This window comes from Amblyomma maculatum, chromosome 5 (assembly GCF_055883805.1).
Source record: "Amblyomma maculatum isolate TAMU_Amacu chromosome 5, ASM5588380v1, whole genome shotgun sequence".
Classification (NCBI taxonomy): domain Eukaryota; kingdom Metazoa; phylum Arthropoda; class Arachnida; order Ixodida; family Ixodidae; genus Amblyomma; species Amblyomma maculatum.
Genome location: NC_139348.1, coordinates 25,476,297 through 25,499,794, shown reverse-complemented (window position 1 = coordinate 25,499,794; position 23,498 = coordinate 25,476,297). Strand labels below are relative to the sequence as shown.

Sequence of the window (23,498 nt, the reverse complement as noted above, 5' to 3'; positions counted from 1 at the left end):
AAAAGCGTTGAAGAGCGACACTTGGGCGGTCTAGCTGTAGTTACCAAAATTTACCGCAGCAGATTGTTTCTATTTCTATCACATTTCTCTTTCGCGAACATTATAACGCCATGTTGACCACAAGGCATAAACGTTGCTTTAAGAAAGCAACGTTGGGACGCTAGCGTTCAAGTCATTTCATGCAAAAATTATAATACATTTTGATCAACCACTTGGATGGACCGTTAACAGCCAACTTTAAGCAAACGACGTGACAGCGTTACCATCTCCCTCCCACGGCTAATCTTTCGGAACCCCTATGGCATTAATCCACTTTGTCACTCGCTTCATTAGGTTAACCCAAATTGTTATTTTTTTATCGCAACAACATATTTAAAAAACAATTGGGAGCTACCTTGTTATATGAAAAACATCCTTCACAGATATCAAAAAGGCCGATTAACCAAGCCTCCAGGTTTAAGCCCCGTAGCTGAGTAAGGGCACGATCCAACTGTTCTATACTTTCTTCTTGAGCCTTAACGGTAAGCTGCTAGTCGTAATCCGTGAGTGCTTGCCAAATGCGCTCCATCCCAATCTTATTCTCCCAGTTATTTCCCTTTCATGGTCCTAATCTGCGGTTACTGTCTGTCCTAAGTAGATATCTTCGCCTACTACATCCAGTGCTTCACTAACTAAAATTAACTGTTGTTCCTTCCCGATGCTGTTCAGTATTCCCTTAGTCTTCTGCATATTGATATTCAAGACCACCATTCTGCTATTCCTGTCTAGGTCATCAATCTTTCTCGGCAGTTCATCCCCTGAGTTACTTAGCAAGTCAATGTCATCAACAAATCGCAGATTGCTGAGGTATTCTTCGTTACCCCTTATCCCTAACTGCTCCCATTGCAAGTGTCTGGACCCTTCCTCTAAGCAAGATGTAGCTTTGAAGAGGCCGTAGCTCTATGCCTGACATCTTTCTTTCTGGAAATTTCGCTTCTTTCTTTATGCACAACTATGCTTCCTGTTATACTTCCTTATATCGGCCACCTTGCGCTTATTGATTAGCTTTGATATCTCGGCCAATTCGATCTGGTCTGTTGGATTGGAAGCTTTCATACTCTGGCGTTTCTTAATCCAATCTTTCGTCTCCTTAGACATCTTGCCGGTATCCTCTCTAACTATCCTACCGCCTACTTCTACCGCGCACTGAGTAATGATATCTCTGAAATTATTGTTCCTTGCCTCTAGGGTAATGTCGCCATCCTCAGTTAGAGCTGAAAACCTATTCTGTAGTAAGATCCTGAACTCTTCTGCCCTGCCCCTCACCGCTAATTCGTTGATGGGTTTCTTTCTTACTAATCTGTTGCGTTCCTTCTTGAGATTTAGGCTAATTCGGGACCTCACCATCCTTTGGTCACTGCATCGCACTTTCCCGATTACCTCTACATCTTGCACAATGGCGGGGGTTGAACACATTATGAAGTCGATTTCATTTTTAGTCTCTCCGTTAGGACTTTTCCATGTCCATTTCCGGTTCTTCCGTTTGCTGAAGAAGGTATTGATGATTCGTAAGTTATTGCGCTCTGCAAACTCAACTAGTAACTCCCCCCCTGCTATTCCTAGAACCAATGCCATAGTCACCTACTGCCTTGTCTCCTGCCTGTTTTTTTCCTACCTTGGTATTGAAATCGCCCATTAGTACAGTATACTGCGTCTTTACTTTTCGCATTGCCGATTCTACATCTTCATAGAAGCTTTCAACTGCCTGGTCATCATAACTACATGTAGGTGCATAGGCCTGTACAACCTTCAGTTTATACCGCTTATTAAGCCTAATTACGATGCCTGCAATCGTCTCATTAATCCTATAGAATTCATCTATATTACCCGCTATATACTTATGGACAAGGAAACCTACTCCTAGTTGTCGCCTCTCTGGTAAGCCTCGATAACGGAAGCCGATATAAGGAAGTATAACATGGAGAAAATCGAGCATGCTGTAAATAACGGGGGAAGCCTTAAAGCGGTAACGAAGAAATTGGGCATAGGCAAACACCAGATGTATGCGATAAGGGACAAGGCGGGCAACGTCATCACTAATATGGAAAAGATAGTCAAAGCAGCCGAGGAGTTCTATAGAGATCTCTACAGCAGCCAAAGTAGTCAGGACCGTAATGAGATTGGCGGTAGGGAAAAACAGTCAGACGTTCCACCAGTGACGAAGGACGAGGTCAAGAAAGCACTTGAAACTATGAAAAGGGAGAAATCAGCTGGAGAGGATCAGATAACTACAGATTTTCTGAAGGACGGGGGGGATAATTTGCTAGAAAAACTGGCCACCCTGTATACGCAGTGCCTGGTGTCCTCGACTGTACCGGAACCATGGAAGAATGCAAACATTATCCTCATTCACAAGAAAGGGGACTCTAAGGACCTTAAAAATTACAGACCAATCAGCTTACTGTCTGTTACGTATAAGGTATTTACTAAGGTAATCGCTAATAGAATCAGGACAACCTTGGACTGCAATCAAGCAAAGTATCAAGCAGGGTTTCGGAAACGGTACTCTACTATCGATCATATCCATACCATCAATTAGGTGATAGAAAAATGCTCGGAATATAACCAGCCCTTATACATAGCATTCATTGATTACGAAAACCATTTGACTCAGTTGAAACCTCGGCGGTGATGCAGGCATTGCGAAATCAGGGGTTAGACGAGCCGTACGTGAAAGTGCTGGAGGATATATATAATGGCTGCACAGCAACCATAGTTCTGCATAAAGAAAGTAACAAAATTACCATAAAGAATGGTGCTAGGCAAGGAGACACAATCTCCCCAGTACTATTCACAGCTTCTTTAGAGGAAGTATTCAGAGGCTGGGAATGGGAGCAGTTAGGGATAAGGGTAGATGGAGAATATCTCAGTAATCTGCGATTTGTTGATGACATTGCTTTGCTAAGCAACTCGTGGGATGAACTGCAAATAATGATTGATGACCTAGACAGTAAAAGTAGAAAGGTAGGCCTGAAAATCAATATGCAGAAGACTAAGGTAATGTTCAACAGCCTCGTGAAGGAACAGCAGTTTACATTAGGTAGCGAAATACTGGAAGTAGTAGGCGAATATGTCTACTTAGGACAGGTAGTAACCGCAGATCCGGACCACGAAGAGGAAATAACAAGAAGAATACGATTGGGATGGAGCGCATTTGGCAAGCACTCGTAGATTATGACTAGCAGCTTACCGGTATCGCTCAAGAGGAAAGTATACAACAGTTGCATTTAGCCTGTACTCACCTATGGGGCTGAAACGTGGAGGCTAACCAAGAGAGTTCTACTTAAGTTGTGGACAACCCAGAGGGCTATGGAACGAAAAATGGTAGGGGTAACATTAAGAGATAGGAAGCGTGCAGAGTGGATCAGAGAAATAAGTTACCGACATTCTAGTAGAAATTAAGAAGAAGAAATGGACATGGGCAGGACATGTAGTGCGAAGAGAGGATCACCGATGGTCGCTGAGGGTAACAAACTGGATTCCAAGGGAAGGAAGACGTAGCAGGGGGCGGCAGAAAGTTAGGTGGGCGGATGAGATTAAGAAGTTCGCAGGGGTCAAGTGGATGCCGCTAGCACAGAACCGGGTTATGTGGAGAAATATGGGAGAGGCCTTCGCCCTGCAGTGGGTATAATCAGGCTGATGATGATGAAGATGATGATGATGCTTCCTGTGCAGCCACTATAGATATATTCCAGTATTTCACGTACATCTTGCCTACACCCTGATTTCGCAGTGCCTGCATAACCGCCGAGGTTTCTACTGTGTCAAAGGCTTTTTCATAATCACTGAATGCTGTTTATATGGGCTGGTTATATTCCGGGCATTTTTCTATCACCTGGTTGGTGGAACGGGTATCATCGACAGTAGAGTGCCCGTTCAAAAAACCTGCTCGATCTTCACTTTGATTGCTGTCTAAGGTTGTCATGGTTCTATTTGCAATTACCGTAGTAAATACCTTATACATAACAGACAGTAATATGATTGGTCTGTAATTTTTCAGGTCCTGAGCGTCTGCTTTCTTATAAATTAAGATAATATTTGCGTTCTTCCAGAGTGCCGGTACAGTCGTTGACGCCAGGCACTGCGCATAGAGGGTGGCCAGCTTTCCTAGCACAATATCTCCCCCGTCCTTCAATAAATCAACAGTTACCTGATCTTCTCCAGCTTCTCTCCTCCTTTTCGTAGTTTCTAACGCTTCCTTAACTTTGTCCTTCGTCCTTCGTCACTTGGTGCTTTGACTGCTTTTCCCTACTGCCAATCCCAATATTGCCCTGAGTGCTTTGACTAGTGTAGAGATCCGCATAGACCATTCTCCGCTACTTTGGCTATCTTGTCCATATTCGTGATGACGTTGTCCACCTCGTCGCTTAGCCCATGCATCTGAATTTTTCATATGCCCAATTTCTTCGACACCGCTTTAAGGCTTCTCCCGTTCTTTACAGTATGTTCAATTTACTCCGTGCTATACTTCCTTATATCAATCACTTTGCGCTTATTGATTAGCTTTGATATCTCTACAAATGCTATCTGGACTGTTGCATTGGTAGCTTTCATACTTTGGCGTTTCTTAGTCAAATCTTTCGTCTCCTTAGACAGCTTACCGATATCCTATCGCCTACTTCTACAGCATCTCAGTAATGAAAATAAAAGATGGCTTAGCTCTGCTATGCCTGGATCAGAAGGTTATTTCGCCAGTTTTCTGCGCCATTCACCAGCAGCTAAACACTCCTTGGCTTCCATGTCGAGCGCTTCTAAGTACACCGGCATTGTATAATTCATTTGTATAATTCAAAGGGGCACCATCTGTCACTCGGAAGGATGGATGGAATATAGGAGCGTCCCCTTTGAAACGGGGTGGTAGCAGTAGCTCCCCTTCATGGATCACTGCCTTGTCGTGGCGGAGGGGCTTGCGAAACTCGACGAAGTCGTGAGCTCTGCTGTGTAGGGCCACCCAAGATAGACAGGTCACGGCAGAGAGTTCTGACAAAATGTGATTCACTGGAGAAGGTAATGGCAACCCACTCCAGTTTATTTCTGCCAAGAAAACCCTATGGCCAGTCACAGTACCATTAAAGATATGGCGCCGGAAGATGAGCCCCCCAGGTTGGAAGGCGTCCCACATGTTACTGGGGATGAACAAAGGGCGATTCCTAGTAGCTCCAGGACGAATGAAGCGGCTGGGCTAAAGCCAAAAGGACGCTCAGTTGTGGATGTGTCGAGAAGCGACCGGAAAGTCCGATGTTGCAGGGAGATATATCACATAGCAACATGGAATGTAAGGTCCATGACTCAAGGTAAACTGGATGTCGTCAAGCGAGAAATGGACAGATTGAACATTGATATCTTGGGTATCAGCGAGCTCATGTGGACCGGAATGGGAGAATTTAACTCCGGTGACCATTATGTCTTTTATTGTGGGCACGAATCCAAGAGAAGGAATAGGGTCGCTCTCATTGTAAACAGAAGAATGGGCAAAGTAGTGCTAGGGTAAAACCCCAAAAACGACCGAATGATTTCACTTCGGATCCAATGTAACCCTTTCAACATAAGTTATCCAAGTCTATGCACCGACCACTACTGCTGAAGAAGCTGACGTTGAGAGATTTTATGCGGACCTACAATGCCTTTTAGACCGCACCCCACCATCAGACGTCGTTTTTCTCATAGGAGACTGGAATGCTAAGGTCGGGAGTGAAGAAATATCCGGAATTATAGGCAAGTTCGGTCTTGGCGAGCCAAATGAAGCTGCGCAGATGCTAGAAGAGTTTTGTCAAGAAGACAACCGGACCATAGCGAATACGAATTTTCGACAGCACAAGAGGCGCCTGTACACATGGACTTCACCGGACGGTCTGTACAGGAATCAGATCGATTATATACTTTGCCGGCAGAGATGGACAAGCGCTGTACAAGCAGTAAAAACAAGACCTGGGGCCGATTGTGACACCGATTATCAGCTTCTTGTTGCCAAAATTAAGCTTCGATTGAGGAAAACGCAGAAAATTAGAAGGCCTTTCAGGTATGATCTGGATCAAATTTCATTAGAATATGCCGTGGAAGTGAGGAATCGATTTCAAGAATTAGATCTTGAAGACAGAGAGCCCGAAGAGATGTGGACTGATGTTCGTGATATAATACAAGAAGTTGCTACTAAGGTAGTTCCAAAGCAAAAGAAATTCAAGAAAGCAAACTGGTTATCTGAAGAGGCTTTGCAAATAGCTGAGGAAAGGAGGATGGCAAAAGTTATGGGGGAAAGAGAAAGATACAAGGTTCTCAATGCGGATTTTCAGAAAATAGCAAGGAGAGATAAGAATGCCTTCATGAACATAGAGTGCCAAGCAGTTGAGGACAACAGCCAATTAAGGAACACAAGAGCTCTGTATAAGAAAATCAAAGATATTAAAGGAAGCTTCTGTGCTAAGCAGGACGTGATAAAGGACAAACGAGGCAAGGACCTCACTGACGCCTCAGAGATAAAGAAGAGGTGGCAGGAATACACAGAAGAACTGTACAAGAAGGACCCGAATGTGCAAATCCAGCATAAGACGGTTGTGATTACTGATCTCGAGCCGGGCATCCTGAAGAGTGAAGTTGAATGGGCCTTAGCCAGCCTTGCTAAGAACAAAGCTAGCGGAATTGATGGCATTCCAGCTGAGTTGCTTCATAACCTCAACCATGACGCTGTTAACATTCTGCATACATTATGTCACAAGATTTGGACAACCCTGCAGTGGCCACAGGATTGGAGGAGGTCAGTTTACATCCCCATTCCAAAGAAAGGCAGTGCCAAAGATTGTTCCAACTACCGCACGATCGCGCTTATTTCGGATGCTAGCAAGGTGATGTTGAAAATTCTCCAAGGAAGGCTGCAGCAGTACGTGGATCGGGAGCTTCCTAACGTGCAAGCTGGGTTTCGCAAGGACGGAGGAACTAGAGACCAAATTGCCAACCTTCGCTGGATCAAGGAAAAAGCAAGAGAGTTCCAGAGACCCATCTACTTCTGCTTTATTGATTATGCGAAAGCGTTTGACTGCGTAGATCACAGCAGATTGTGGCAAGCTCTCCAAGAGATGGGAGTTCCAATTCACCTCATCTGTCTCCTCAGGAACCTGTATGAAGGACAAGAGGCCACAGTCAGAACTGGGCATGGTCTTACTGATTGGTCTCCGATTGAGAAAGGAGTGAGGCAAGGCGGCATACTGTCGCCCCGCCTATTTAACCTATATGCAGAGTGCAGCATGAGGAAGGCCGATCTGGACGAGTCTTCTGCTGGAGTAATGATTGCTGGAAAATGTATCAATAACCTTAGATATGCGGATGACACCACTTTAATGGCAGAATGTGAAGTGGAACTCATGAGACTTCTGATGCGCGTACAAGAAGAGAGTGAGAAATTTGGGCTTAAACTGAACATTAAAAAGACAAAGATCACGGCGTCTTGCCCTATCAAGTCCTGGAGCATCAATGGACAAGAATTGGAAGCTGTGACAGATTTTCTGTTCTTGGGCGCCAAGATTACCTCGGAAGGAGACTGCAGCCATGAAATTAGGAGACGCCTGCTTCTGGGAAAGAGAGCAATGGTTAGCCTTGACCGCCTAGTAAAGAGCAGAGACATTAGTCTGCCAACCAAGATCCGTATAACCCGTGCTATGGTATTTCCAGTTGTGATGTATGGATGCGAGAGTTGGACTGTGAAAAAGGCTGACCGCCGAAGAATTGACGCGTTTGAATTGTGGTGCTGGCGAAGACTCTTAAGAGTTCCTTGGACTGCCAGAAGATCAAATCAGTCGATATTGTCGACCATAAACCCTGACTGCTCATTGGAGGGTCAAATTCTAAAGTTAAAGCTCAGCTACTTTGGTCATCTGATGAGAAGAGAGGAGTCGCTGGAGAAAGATTTGATGTTGGGAAAGGTTGAGGGTCGCCGGAGAAGGGGTAGGCAGCGAACGCGATGGTTAGATGGCATTCTCGAGGCATTGCAGATGAAGCTATGTGATGTTAAGAAGATAGTGAGAGACCGGAAAGCGTGGCGTGACATGGTCCATAGGGTCACGAAGAGTCGGACACGACTGAACGCCTGAACTGAACTGATATTCAGTAGAAACACTTATTTCTTGGCAGCAGCATTTCACTTGAGTGCTTTTACTGGAAAAGAGGCAGCATATAGAGAAGCACATGTACCCTGATATACATTGACCATACAACATTGACATGTACATTCGAGAATAAATTACTAGGCCCAAAGAAGCCATTCCATTGCATATTGAAGCTACCTTTACAAATAGGTACTGTATGCATGGTGCAGTATACAAAATGCTTATATATCTGATATAACAAAGCCAGCTGGATGGTAGACTATTAGACGTCTTGCTCTCTGCTGTAGCAGCTGCTAGGAGTATAGTGCACTTTACTTGGCTTCAGTGCCCAGAATGACTGCTGAATGACAAAAATTTTAGTGGCAATAAAATATCTGCAATATAACAAATGCATTGCTGGGGCTATGTGTGAATAAAGGTTATTGTGCACTAATAAAACGTGCAACACTGTCAAGAAGAATGCTAAACAGCTTGAATACAGTAGAGGAAGCTATATTATAAGCATACAATAAATGACTACGCTATAAATGTCTGATATACACATTTTGCACAGCTAATTTTGTCATTGGCATTTAGTTTCTAAGTGTTTTCAACAAATAACCAAAAAACTCATCTTCTGTTCAAACTGATATTTTAATAGAAAAGGCTTGTACATAATTCACACAATATTGAAAGAGAATGCGTAATGTGTGTAAAATGAACATATTTTGAAACACTATGAACTCGTTGATGGATATAAAGCCACTTGAAAGCTAGTTGTCATAGTGCGATCGCAGAAATTGAGCCGATTTCCAGCTCGCTTGCGGCATCACATGCATGATACTCTTGCTTTTCCTGCCGACAGAGTGGGCACCGTCTAGCACGAACAGAAACTATGACACCGTCAGAGAGGCCTTGCAACAATGTGCGACCAACACCATCACTCTTACCGCTGCGCGAAATGCAACATACTAGACATCCCTGCTCAGGTCTACCTTTATCGCCTCTAAACTGAGGTCTGGTAGACCAAACTCGTTCTCGCCTCGGTGAGAGTAAAAAAAAGAAAAAAAAGGGCTTTCTTTCTCTTGAACAAACCAAAACGGAGCGTAAACGTCGGTTTCTGTACCTCACACAGAACAACATCAGCAACTCAACATGAACGGAATGGAGCAGCAGCAGCAGCGTCAATCGCAATATGAAGAACCGAGCCCAATGTGCCTGAAGTCAACTGGTTGCGAAGCACAGCAGCGAGTCGCTGTGGCTTGCACGACAAGTCAGTGGTGGAGGGTCGTGCGTCGGATCTCGTTTCCCGCACTGCAGTCGCGAGCTCTTGCATAGCGGCTGCTACCTGCTTTACTGATACTGTCAGCTTCCATCTATCGGCAGAAGCAATAGTGTAGCCTTCATTTTCCTCTTGTAGTTCCAAAGAAACAACACAAGATCACATGGCTACCGCTCGTCGCTCTTGTCATCGCTGGTAAGCACTAATGGAAAACACTCTTCAGCAAGTTATTTTCGTGACAAACACTTTCACCAAGCTGTTTACTGCAGGTTCGTAGCCTTTACTGCTTTCAGTCAGATTTTTCCGGCTACTAACAACATCCGCAGAGGACCTCGATTTAAAAAATTACCGACGATTACGTTACTTCCTAATGCGAAATTTGAGCCCAGCAAATAAGCTGTTTCACCTTTTCGATAGATTGAGGCAAATAAATCGAGCAACACATGTATGCGCTATCACAGAATTTTTTTTTTATTTTTCACACGTATTCCTTTAACAAAGACTCCACTAACAGTTCTTGACAGTCATGAAGGAAGCTTTGTGGTCGGAGAAATAGACTGATATATGTTCGACTTGGTACAGCAATGCTTGATTCTCAACGACGAGATCTATACAAGTGCCTCACGAGGTTGTCACAGCCGCGGGACGCGTTACGAGCGAGAGGAACGGGATGTTCTCCCGCATAAGTGTGAAGAAATTCCTGCTTGTCTTTATGTCAACATTAAAGTCCCCCATTTTGTTCATGGCAAAAGCAATAGAAGACAAATATTTATAGTGTTTAAATTTATTTGCTGCCTGAGAAACCGGGGTGCTTCTGTTATGCAGGTAACCATCACTACCAAGTTAAAAGGCTGTCCTTAAAATGATGCTTGCCTAAACAGCATTGACACAGGTTGTAAGCATTCCTGCGATTATTTACGATTCTGGCTGTGGTTACTTAGTATGGATCTTCAATTGAGTGCTAAAGCATCCTCAAAAACTGTTGTGATTAGCAAAAGATGGGCCAAAGTGGATGTCATATTTTGGTTGCCCATGAGACAGCAACTACCCACTGAAGTCATGGCTGATTACACCAGCGCCAAGCCATCCCAGTCCCAGCTCGCTGTTCCTTCTCTGCTACCGTCTTGCAGCCTGGTACAGTTGGCTGTGGTCACTGTGGTGTAAACATGCTTAAACTGGAAAGTGCAGTATTACAGCAAGGCAGTAAATGTTCATGATGCTGATTGTAATCAGAAAATACCACCAGCAAAGATCTTTTTACTACCACTTATATTCAGTAGAGTGCATCATGAGGAAGGCCGGTCTGGACGAGTCTTCAGCTGGAGTGAAGATTGCTGGAAAACATATCAACAACCTTAGATATGCGGATGATACCACTTTAATGGCAGAAAGTGAAGTGGAACTCAAGAGACTTCTGATGCGCGTACAAGAAGAGAGTGAGAAGTTTGGGCTTAAACTGAACATTAAAAAGACGAAGATCATGGCGTCTTTCCCTATCAAGTCCTGGAGCATCAATGGACAAGTGGAATCTGTGACAGATTTTCTCTTCTTGGGCTCCAAGATTACCTCGGAGGAGACTGCAGCCATGAAATTAGGAGACGCCTGCTTCTGGGAAAGAGAGCAATGGGTAGCCTTGACCGCCTAGTAAAGAGCAGAGAGATTAGTCTGCCAACGAAGATGTGGATAACTCGTGCTATGGTCTTTCCAGTTGTGATGTATGGATGCGAAAGTTGGACTGTGAAAAAGGCTGACCGCCGAAGAATTGAAGCGTTTGAATTGTGGTGCTGGCAAAGACTCTTGAGAGTTCCTTGGACTGCCAGAAGATGAAATCAGTCGATATTGTCGACCATAAACCCTGACTGCTCATTGGAGGGTCAAATTCTAAAGTTAAAGCTCAGCTACTTTGGTCATCTGATGAGAAGAGAGGAGTTGCTGGAGAAAGATTTGATGTTGGGAAAGGTTGAGGGTCGCCGTGAAGGGGTAGGCAGCGAACGCGATGGTTAGATGGCATCCTCGAGGCACTGCAGATGAAGTTATGTGATGTTAGGAAGATAGTGAAAGACCGGAGAGCGTGGCGTGACATGGTCCATAGGGTCACGAAGAGTCGGACACGACTGAACGACTAAACTGAACTGGTAGCAGTAGCTATCATGCTCATTTTTCTACCTATATGTTAAATATTGATTTACATTCATTAACTATACCATCATTCTATTTATTAAATTTTTGTTTCTACATTACTAACACTAACATTATGTCACTTCTCTGCTTTTAAGCCACCAATCTCTTCCAGTCATTTTTTGCTAGCTTCCACCGCTGGTTTATTCACCCGGCCACTGGTACCTCAAAACCGCAGAGCTTCAGGAACAGTGACTGCGCCTGCATCAACTCGAATGTAATGGATACCATTACATTCCAGTATAATATGGTCAATTGTTTCACTGGAGTTACCCCATACAGCACACGCGTCATCTTCATTGTTAAATTTCTTTTTGTAGCTGCGTGTTCTACGGCACCCTGATACAGCTTCAAAAAGTAGGGCACTGCCTCTTGAGTTATCAACAAAAGCTTCCTTCCTTATCTGCCATTTCCACTTTCGGTATAATTCCACACTCTGTTTCTTTTCCATCGAATTTATCCAATTTTTACCTTCTGTGTTTTTCACCTGTTGCTTAATGCTCTTAATTTCGCCGTCCTTGTGACTAGCACACTTACTAGTTAGTTTCCTAGTTTTCCTTCATTGTGAGTCAAGGTTTTTAATTACAGGTATTTAAATACTTTAGCTGCCCATCTGTTACTGTCCAATTTCCTCAGGCGTTCTTCATATAACATTTTACTCTGAGCTTCCCGTACTTCGAAAGAAGCCCAGACCATATCTCCCTGTACCGCTTCATTTGTGGTATTGCCGTGGGCACCTAGTGCTAATCGTCCAACGGCTCTCTGATTAATTTCTAATGTCGACTGTACCTCTGATTTTAGGCACAAAACCGCATTTCCGAAAGTTAGTCCGGGCACCGTAATTCCTTTCCAAATACCCCTCAAAACCTTGTACCTGTTGTGTCCCCACAATGCCCTATGCTTCATTATCCCGGCATTTATTCGCCCTTTGGCCTTAAGTGATTGCTTATACTTTACAATGTATGCGAATCCTTCGTTTACCCATACCCCCAGATATTTATATTCTGCTACTTTGGGTATTTCATGGCCTTGTAGTTTAAGACCCTCATCAGTTGAGCGATTGAAAATTATCACACACGACTTAACTGCGCCAAAAACTTAAGCCTAGAGCATCCCCTTCGTCCCCGCAATACTTAACTAGAGTTTGCAATTCTTCCAGACTCTCCGTTAGCAGCACAATATCGTCTGCATACATCGAACCGGGGAGGCGCTGCTCTACCGCCTTTCCACCTAATCTATATGACAGGTTAAAGCCTAGGTTACTGTCTTGTATCCTCCGTTCCAAGTTTATCATATAAAGCATGAACAGCAGCGGTGATAGAGGACAGCCTTGTCTTATACCTTTGCATAATTTGACATCTTCTGTACTTCTTATCCCTTCTCATGTAATTTCTACTTTGTTATCCCGGTATTTTTCCTGCAGGAACTCTGTTATCTCATAACCGATACCTTCTTCTTTGAATATGCTCCACAGGAGTTGCCTGCTTACGTCGTCGTACGCCCCGATTATGTCCAGGAAGGCCAAATCAAAGGTCTATTTTCCACTCTAGATATTTCGATGCATTGGGTAAGCACGAACAGGCTACCATCTAAGCGCCTACCATTTCTAAAGCCGGTCTGAAGTTTTCCGAGTATCTTGTTACTTTTACCCATGCTTGCACCTTTAATTTCACCGCCTGCATGGCTAACCTGTACATAACAGATGCTATGGTAATCGGCCTGTAGGATTTTATGTGCATCCTGTCTCCTTTCCCTTTTTAAATCAAATTCATTTTACTCTGCCGCCAGCTGTTCGGAATTTGCTTATTCGTTATGACTGTTTCCAAAGCTTTTAACAGCGTTTCCTTACTTTTTGGACCAAGTTTATTAATCAGCTTGATCAGAATTCCATCTATTCCTGTAGATGTGTTTTTAGTAATATTTTTTCTGCCTTTTTCCAGTTTAGATTGGTCATTTCCAAGCTGCTTTGTATTGTGCTACCTTGTGTTGATTCCTGATTTGCGAAGATTAGCCTATCGTCGCTCTTAAATGACTCAGCTATAACTGATCTAATGTAGTTCACTGCGTTGTCAGCCTTTAAACAATTTCCCTCGTTATCTTGAATCCGATCCTGCTTCCTTTGATTCTTTTTCCCTAGCCAGCTTATATGGTTCCAGAATTTTCTTGCTCCGCCTCTAGAGGCATCGTGTATGTCAGCCATCCAGCGATCGGTGGACTGCCTTATTTTACTTTGCACGAGGGCCTGTACCTCAAGATTGTTTTGTAGAGATGATTCCCATTTTTGGTCAATTTCCTCCTGAGATACCCGTGCTTTTTTGCCATTCGATGTTCCCTTGAAGCAGCCCGTCGTTGTTCAATAGCTTCCCTGATTTCCTTATTCCACCAGCTCCGTGGCTTCCTCTTTCCATTCCAGCGGTTTGCTACTTTAACCTCCTGAATTTTCCTCCTGATGAGTAGATCTACCTGTTCATAATCCCAGTCTTCCATGGGCTTTTCTCTATTGCTTCCTCTATGTCTGCTGCTATCTGCGCTATTTGATTGTCGTTTAATTTTGCGTTTACTTTTTTTCTAAGTTCCATTTCTCTTTTCATCTAGGGCCCCATCTGCAGACTAATACGTTTATGATCACTTCCCAGACTATACTTTCCATTTTTGTGACCTTGCTATAAATTCCCTGCAACATTAGACAGTAGTCAATGGTCGTCTCCCTTTTGCGGAATTCCCACGTGATTTGGCCTTAGCATTTTATTTCTCTATTTACTACAATTAGACCTTGTCGCTCACAGAAATCTAGCATTAGCTTCCCGTTACAACTGGTGTATTCATCAGGATCGTCGATGTGGCCGTTCGTGTTCGTCGATGTGGCCGTTCATGTCCCCCAGCAGAATATTGTTGGCCCCGTCTCCAAACTGGCTTATATCATCACTGAGACATTGAACAAGATCCTTGTTTTCTTTCCTGCATTGCTGTCCTCTTCCTGAATAAACTACTCCTAGCCACTTCCTTATGCCGGCAATTGTTCCTGATACCCAGATATGCTCTTTACAAGATGATTTTATATTTTGCCAATTTGTTTTATGGTGTGTCAACATACCTACTCCTCCATCCTTTTTTTCCGTTCTTGTTTTGAGGCACCCTTCCCAGACGTAGCTTTCTATAAACGGCGGATCTTCTAGATCCCTGAGATGAGTCTCGCAAAAAGCGAACACATCTATTTTGTCATACTTCAACTGCTGTTCTATCTCTAGCCATTTCGCTCTTTTTATACCTCCTTGCATGTTTATGTAGCTGATCCTAGTGTTAAATTTCTTTTTGTACTTTTCTTTCTCGACCTCCTTTTTACCATTTTTTGGGGGCTCAGCCTCCGTTATTACAATTTCTTCTGCTTCACTTCTAAGTACCCCTGTGCACGGAGTCCTCGCGGACCCCCTAAAGAAGCTACAGCCCTGCCTGCCAGGCGCCAGCCGATCTCTGCTCCCACCTTTCTGTTAAAATGAATGCCATCTCGCTGAAAAGCCCTACCAAAAACTGCTTTATGCACCTCCCTGTTTACCTCAACCACATTGAAACGCTTCTCCAGGCTTAACTTTCTTATGTCCTGAATAACTTTCACCACGTCCTTTTCCAGCTTTCTGTTCGATCCTAGCACCTCCGGTACTGTGCATACACTATCTGCGCTTGCTATGCTATCTCCCTGATATCGTCAACTCCCTTAGCTACACTTTCCACCACTCCTGCCGCGTCACCATTTAGGACATCGTTTAGCCCCGTGGCTACTATTACCATACTGCGCTCTGCGGAATTTTTCAACCGCCTATTTTTACTTTCTTTCAGCACTGCACTCATTGTCCTCCCTGGGAAGGCTCCAACTATCAATCTCTTATCCCCCTTTACACGTTCCAAGGTATCTCGCTTGCTCCTGTTCATGTTAGAATCTCCGGCGATAAGTACCTGGGCCTTCTCTCTCCCTCTCTGAACTGTTGGCTCCTGCTTTCGGTTATCTGTGTCCTTCTCTCTGGGATTTTCATTCTTACTTCCTTTTTTCCGGCTTCTTAGTAGCTGCTTCTAAATAACTCTGTCGGTTCGGATCTGCCTGACCTATTTGCTTATGCCTTCCATGCAAGTGCTGGTCCCAGTCACGTGGCCCGCACTGGAATTTTCGTCCTCGTTGGTTGCAAGGATAAAGTCGGCCTTTTTTTTTTTCATTTGAGGAAGCTGTCCAAGCAGTTTGATTTTCTGCCCTTAACAAACTTCATTTTCTAAATCATCCACACGAGAAAAACAACTGCCCTTTTCTCGATCAAATCTATCTAAGCGCGCACTCAGCACGCAACAACCACACAAAAAATGGCTGCCTTTTGCTTCATCTACAGAGTCAAAACGCGTTTCCTTGAGATTAACCTGCGCCTCACACTGAGTAGTACATTTTACCTTCTTTTGATTGCACATCTTAAGCATGTATCGACTGAACTATTTCTATTACGATTTCTGAGAATATACAAACTGGCGAAAGAAGACACAAGAAACGACTAGCAAACACGCGTTAAAATCAATTCTGCGAATGCCAATAGCCTAGACAAAAAGTATTCATCTAAACAAAATAGTTAAAGAATGAACGCCGAGAAAACCTAGCTGCCGGCACGAAAAACCAGGCCGCTAGGACAAACAGCTAAAATCTATTCTTTAGTCTGCACCTAACCTAACTCTCGGAAAACGAAATAAATTTAATAAAAGAAAGAAGTCATCTATTTGACGCTTCGGAAGCTCCCGCTGTCGCCAGTCCGTCCGTTTTCGGTAGCCACGTGGAAGAGAAGAAGTGCCGCCCAGCGGCGTTTGTGCGCACTCGTTCCCGGTCGGTCCTCATAGCTGACGGCAGATGGTTGGCATCACATCCTTGACGTCACCCTAATTTAGTGCCTTAACTATTTCAGTCTTTGGTGCTTTCAAATTGCGCGCATATAGCAGTATCTGTCACTCGCGGACTCCTGTTATCTTCACGATAGACAAGCGGAATTATGAAAAGCTTTCACGATCCAGGGCGTGGCACTGCGGTAAGCGCTCAGCTGGGGATCTCAGGGATGGAGGTACGATTTCCAGATGGATACTTTTTTTTAATGAGGAGGAGTCATACATCTCTTAGGCGTTGCTAGGCAACGCCGGCAGAGCCTGGTTAGGGGGCTGCGCAGCTGGCCTTGGCTGTGACGTCACTCGGTCGCGCAATACGCCTTACAAGTAGCTCGGCTCCGACCCTCGCAGTGAAGTTGTTCGCTTCAATATCTCTGAAATTATGTTCATTCCTTCTAGGCTAATGTCATCAACCTCAGTTTGAGCTGCATATCTAATCCGTAGGGAGATTCTGAACTGTTCTGCCCTCTCCCTCACCGCTAATTCGTTGGACTCCTTTCTTACCAATCTGTTTCATTCCCTCTTCAAATTTATATTCATTCGAGACCTTGCCATGCTGTGATCACTGCATGGAAATTTCCTGATTATCGCTACATCCTGCATAATGGCGGGGTTAGAACAAGGTATGAGGTCAATTTGAGTCTTCCCGTTAGGACTTTCCCGTGTCTACTCCCATTCTTACGTTTGCTGAACAAGGTATTCTTCATTCTTAAGAGTTTGCACTCGGCAAACGCAACTAGTAACTCCCCCCTGCTACTGCTTGGACCAATTCCGTAGTCACCCACTGCTTGGTCTGCTGCCTGCTTTATCCCTACCTTGGCATCGAAGTCACCCATTAGTACAGTATACAGCATATTTCCTTTCAGCACTGCCGATGCTAGATCTTCGTAGAATCTTTCAACTGACTGGTTATCATGACTACATGTAGGCGCGTAGGCCTGTACAACCTTCAGCTTATACCGCTTATTAAGCTTAATTATAATGCCTGCCACCTTCTCATTATTTCTGTAGAGTTCATCTATATTTGCAGCTGATATGACTAACACCAGACGTGAACGACGAACACAGAACGTTTATTGGAAACCACGCATGTGTATATATAGTATATAGTTTGGGGCAGATTCTCCAGCAACTGAAGACAAAGACGGGTCTAGCGGACACAGGCGTGCGACCACTGCCAAATGCGTTGAAGCTGCGGTGACGGCGGGGGCTGACCCTTTGTCTACTGCAGCAGCGGCGGCCAACTGTCCCGTCTCCCCTCTTCGTGGCAGAGACGGGCTGCCTTTCGAAACTCAATCGCCCTTGGCGTCCACGGCGGCGTCTCCTTGTGTTGAATGGACCAGAGGAGCGTTACCGGGCAGCATTGACCCCGTTCACCGAATTCTTGAATAAGGCGGATGACCTTGGAATTACGCGGGGGAAATAACCGCCGCCAGCCGGCGACTTCGCGGGCTATTTCGGCTTTGGTGAGGGATCTTTGCTCTCCTCCCTAGCTTCTTCTGGTCCGTCATCCCGGATCCTCATGGTTCGACTGTGGTGAAGCCTAGGCACCCGAACACTGATCACATCAACTGGGTGGCAGCTGTGGGATCGTCCAAGCTTGGTCCTGGCATCAGCAATATGATGAGCTGTTGACTTTTTTTGAGAATCTGCCAGGTTTGATAACTCAGGGATTTTACCAAAGTCAGGAGATTTTGTTTTTGTGTAGCGTGCGTGGTGAAGCGGTTTTCATGCTACAATTTGTTTGAGGAAGTCCTCGTTCGAACATGGCCATGGATCTGGTCAAATTAGGGAAAGCAGAGTTGATTTTGCTTTGTGAAGTTGTTGTAGCGGCGTGTGCCGCAGATGTACACGGACTGCCAAGCACCCAAGAAAATCCTCTTTATTTCAACATGCAGTTACTTATATACACAGAGCGACACTGGTGCCTCTGGCGGCCGGTGATCACAAACTCGAACCGAAACCAAATATAGAACATATTCCCTTCCTTATAAAAACGGCTACATTGTTTAGTAATTTAGTAGTGGTAGCACGTTAGGGGGCGGCAGGGGGCGGCAGAAAGTTACGTGGGCGGATGAGATTAAGAAGTTCGCAGGGGTCAAGGGGATGCAGCTAGCACAGAACCGGGTTAAGTGGAGAAATATGGGAGAGGCCTTCGCCCTGCAGTGGGTATAATCAGGCTGATGATGAGTACGTTAGTGCTCGTTTACCGAATTATATTTACAATAACGACAATGTGCTTGTCCTAGCACTTAATACAAAAGTATATAGAAAAACAAACAAACAAAACAAGATACACTTCAATAATGTCCACATCTTCCAAACTCAACAACATTCGTGCGGAGAGTGACAAATTCATGTTCACTGCAGCACAACAAGTCCTTCTGCACTTAGTGTTCATAGCGGTCGGGGGGTCGCCTGTTCCTTGGTGGCTGTACCCTACGCTGTGGTCCCGATGCTTCAGAGAACCCACTGGCTGCAGGCGAAGTCTCTTCCGGTTCACAGCAGGTGACTGGTGGCATAGGTTGCTGCTTAGCAGCAGCCACAGCTGAAGACCCGGTTGGCGCTTCTGAAACGGGTCCGTCCATGGTAGGCGGTGAGCTGCTTTCCGTAGCGGTATCATTTGTACTATTCCTTTCACCCCACCCACAAAGAGATGCAGAAGCTTGTGGCATCCTGGACAATTTTGAAGCGTTCCATGTTTTTCCATCATCAAGGTGAAAGGACGATTGCCCCTGCTTTCTTATCACTTTCCTTGGGCTGCTAAAAGCGAAGTCACCTTTAAATGCAGTTGTAGGTCTCCGTACCCGTACAAGGTCACCAACATCCACTTTGGTTTCCCTTGCGGCCCTGCGAGCGTCTGTGTAGAGTTTACTGGATTGTTGCTTTTGGTTCACCCGCTCGCGTAGGCGGTGGAGCTCTGCACTTGGGACAGTCGAAAATGTGGCTGACGGGTACCCAACCACATCAAGTCGAGTTCTTGGCAAACGTCCATGCAGGAGAAGTGCTGGGGCAACTGCAGTTGTGGCATGTGGCGTGCAACGGTAAACGCCCAAGTATTCTGTTACCGTCTGGCGTAAGGGACGCTGCTCCAGTGTAGCTACTTGAACAAAACTTTTAAAAACTCTGTTAAACCGTTCTACCTGACCGTTTGCTTGGGGGTAGTATACGGACGAATGCCGCAAGCGGATGCCGCGATCCTGCAGAAAAGCTTGGAACTCTCGAGATGAAAACTGTGGCCCGTTATCGCAAACGATTTCTTCTGGGTAACCTTCACGTGCGAACACTGACACCAAGAAGCTTGTGACTGTGCGTGTTGTGGCTTGGTTGCAAAAATATACCTCGGGCCACTTAGAAAAGTAGTCGACCAGCGTGACTGCATATCGGCAATCGTGTGGCGCTCTCTCAAATGGGCCAACAATGTCCATTCCCAGCTTTAGCCACGGTTCCTTTGGTAAGGGGACCGGGTTCAATGGTGCAGCCCTAACCTTCGAGCTTTTGTCCGCTGCCTGACATATACTACATGTTTGGATAGCTAGCTCGACTTGCCTGTCCATGGCTGGCCACCAAAATTTTTCTCGCAGACGAGCTTTCGTTCGTACAATTCCAGGGTGGGCCTCATGAGCAGCGGTAATTATCCGCGGTGTAAGTGATGCGGGGACCACAAGGCGTTCGCCACGCAAAATCAAATTGTCCACCACTGAAAGCTCATCGCGAAGTTTGAAGAAAGGTTGAAGCTCACCCGGCAAGGATTTATGCGTAGGCCACGACGATTCAATGTAAGCCTTGATTTGTTGCAGTGTGCCGTCTTCCGACTGGGCCTGTTCAAACTCTTCCCTGGTAATGCAAGAAGATACAAAGGCAACTGATACAGTTTCATCTGGTAAGGTCTCTTCTTCCTGAGGAGATGACGCAGGGAGACGAGAAAGCGCATCTGCTACTCGATTTTGCGAACCCTTCCGTTACTTAACTGTATAGTTGTACTGCAGTAGGCGCTCCGCCCACCGTGCTATTCGCAAAGGACGCCTTCCTGGCCCTTGGGTAGAAAGCAATGCGACCAAGGCTTGGTGGTCAGTAAGCAATGTGAAATGGCGTCCCCACAAGTAGACATGCCACTTCTCGCACGCCCAAACACACGCAAGTGCTTCACGTTCTCCTACTGAATATCTCCTCTCTGCGGATGAAAGCGCTCGAGAAGCAAAGGCGACTGTGTGCAGTTCCTCTCCATCCACCTGTTGGAGAACCGCTCCAAGCCCACAGTCAGAAGCGTCAGTGGAAACTACAACGGGAAGGAATGCATTGAACATCCGCAGGACTGTGCTGGACGCAAGTGCCTCTTTGATCTTTCGAAAACTGGAGTCTACCTCGCCAGACCAAACAAATGGTTGCCCTTTTCGAAGAAGAACACGCATCGGTTCAACCATCTCGGCAAAGTTGGGAACGAACCTAGAGTAGTATTCGACCAGTCCAAGGAACGATCGAAGGCTGGCTGCATCGGTGGGTGCCGGGGTATCCTTGATGGAAGCAACCTTTTCCTCCAGTGGAACAATACCACTTGCTGTGATCCTGTGACCCAAAAACGAAAGTTCCCGCGTATCGAAGATACATTTCCTGTTCAACTTGAGTCCTGCCACTTTAATGCGTCTAAGTACTGATGCAAGGTTATCTATGTGCTCCTGCCGGCCCCGCCCGAAGACTATAATATCATCTATATAGAAAAGCACGCCCTTACATCCCTGCAGGACTTTGGACATCATACTCTGAAATGCAGAGGGCGCGGAAGCCAGCCCGAAGCACACTCTTTTAAAACGAAAGAGGCCTTCATGAGTAAGAAATGCGGTCAAATCGCGACTCGCAGGGTGAAGCATGACCTGGTGGTAAGCTGATGCGAGGTCTAGCTTAGAAAAATTTGTTGCCCCCACTAGACTATGCAATAGCTCTTCTGTATAAGGAAGCGGAAAGCTGTCTGCTACGACAGCTTTGTTTGCTTGTCCAAGGTCTACACAGAGGCGAATACCTCCCTCTTTCTTTTTAACGACCACAATGGGTGACACCCATTCAGATGCCTCCACCCTTTCTATCACGTCCATATTTTCCAATCGACGGAGCTCTTCCGAGACCAATGGTCGCAGTGAGAGCGGAAGGCGCCGAAGTTTTGATTGGAATGGCTGCACTGTGGATCGCGTTTTGACGTGGTGCACAAAACCTTTTGCGAGGCCAAGGCCTGGATCGAAAAGAGATCCAAACTCTTAAACTAATTCCTTTGGGAGGTTAATTTCCTGCACGGCTTTTGTCGGCTCAGAGCGCTGTTCCCTTCGAGAATTAGACGTTAGCGTCGTTTCAAGGCATTGAGGAGATGACCCATCAATCTGTAGCCCGAGCGCCTTGATGGCATCGATACCCAAGAGTGAGCTGCCTTGTTCTATAACATAGAAAAGAAGACTTGTTGTGTCAGCGTTGTACGTAACGTCAGCGAAGAAACAGCCACGAACCGGAATTGGCTGTTTTGAATAGTCTAGTAACCGAACTGTTGGGGCAAAAAGTACGTGGTCTCCAAAATGCTGCTTGAAAAGGTCCTGTGTAACAATGGAAACAGATGACCCAGAATCTACAAGGAAAGTTATGTCCGTGCGGCCAATCGAAACTGTGACGTGAACTGCGGAGCGAGCGGCCGTCGTCACAGCCAGAATGCTCAAAACTTCCTCGCTAGAAGAATTTTGGCTGTCTACCCACTAACCGGAGCGGAGCCTCGTTTCTTGCAAACACAGCGGAAGTGACCCATAACACCGCAATGGTGACAACGCTTGCTTTTGGCTGGACAGCGAAATGATGCCGCACTGTGCTGAGATGAACCGCAGCGATAACAACGCGATTGGCGGCTGTGTGACTGCTTCGAGCTCTCGTCGGAATATGGTGTGCGCGTAGGCGTATTTCCACGAGTATTAATACGTCCAACAACTTCAGAAGGAAATTCTTGCAGATCATTGTACGCCTGCTCAAACTGCCTTGCCAGGAGTACCGCTCTAGCGAACGAGAGGGACGATCCTTCAAGAAGAAAATGTTCGCGCAAGCTCCGAGACGAAATACCCGCAACGAACTGGTCACGCAGCGAATCTTCCTCAACAGGAAACGAGCATGTAGCAGAAAGCTCCTGTAATGCAGTGATGTACTCATTCACTGATTCACCAACTTGTTGGACACGCCTACTAAAACGATGCCGTTCGGCAACAACATTGCTTGTTGCCGAAAAATGAGCATGCAGAGCGGCCACTGCGATATCATACGATGATACTTCAGGCCTTGCATCGCCTGAGCCCGATGCTTTATCAGGAGCAATTTGCTCACCGAGTTTGGCGTTGTCCAAAGATGGGAGGGTGTAAAATATGCGCTGACCTTCTACCCCGAGACTGTGAAGAAGTAGTGCCTTGCGACGATCCGGTGTGCAGTCGGAGGCATCCGAAGCAAGCAGGTAGTTCTCGAAGATGCGAAACCATTGCGGCCACGGAACAGCAGGTTGGCCAGGCGCGGGCAGGAACGGGGGCGGTGGCGCGAGTCCCGAAACACTCATGGCGCCGAAGAGCAAGCGGCGAAAGTCACGCCCCCCGAAATCGGCCAATCCTCGTCGCCAGTGTTGTAGCGGCGTGTGCCGCAGATGTACACGGACTGCCGAGCACCCAAGAAAATCCTCTTTATTTCAACATGCAGTCACTTATATACACAGAGCGACACTGGTGCCTCTGGCGGCCGGTGATCACAAACTCTAACCGAAACCAAATATACAACAGAAGTGTTGGGCAAGTCAGGGAAAGCCTTAAAGAGCCGCAACTTGTGAGGGCGATTCGGAAGTGTGGAGCTTAAGAGGATGAAATTTATGAGACCTGGTATTTCATACAGGAGTTCAGGGAGGCTGAGGAAGAGGCCCTCAGGATTAAGAGTCATCAGCAAGGGTTTCGCCGCGGCTTATCTACCATTACTCAATTAACGGCAGTAGTCCACGGCCTCGCTTTAAATATTGATAA

General features: G+C 45.7%; 1 pseudogene; it reads right to left on the bottom strand.

Annotated features, from left to right (window-relative positions):
• Window positions 1–21,728: 21,728 nt before the first annotated feature.
• Window positions 21,729–23,047, bottom strand: LOC146187882 (uncharacterized; annotated as a pseudogene).
• Window positions 23,048–23,498: the final 451 nt, after the last annotated feature.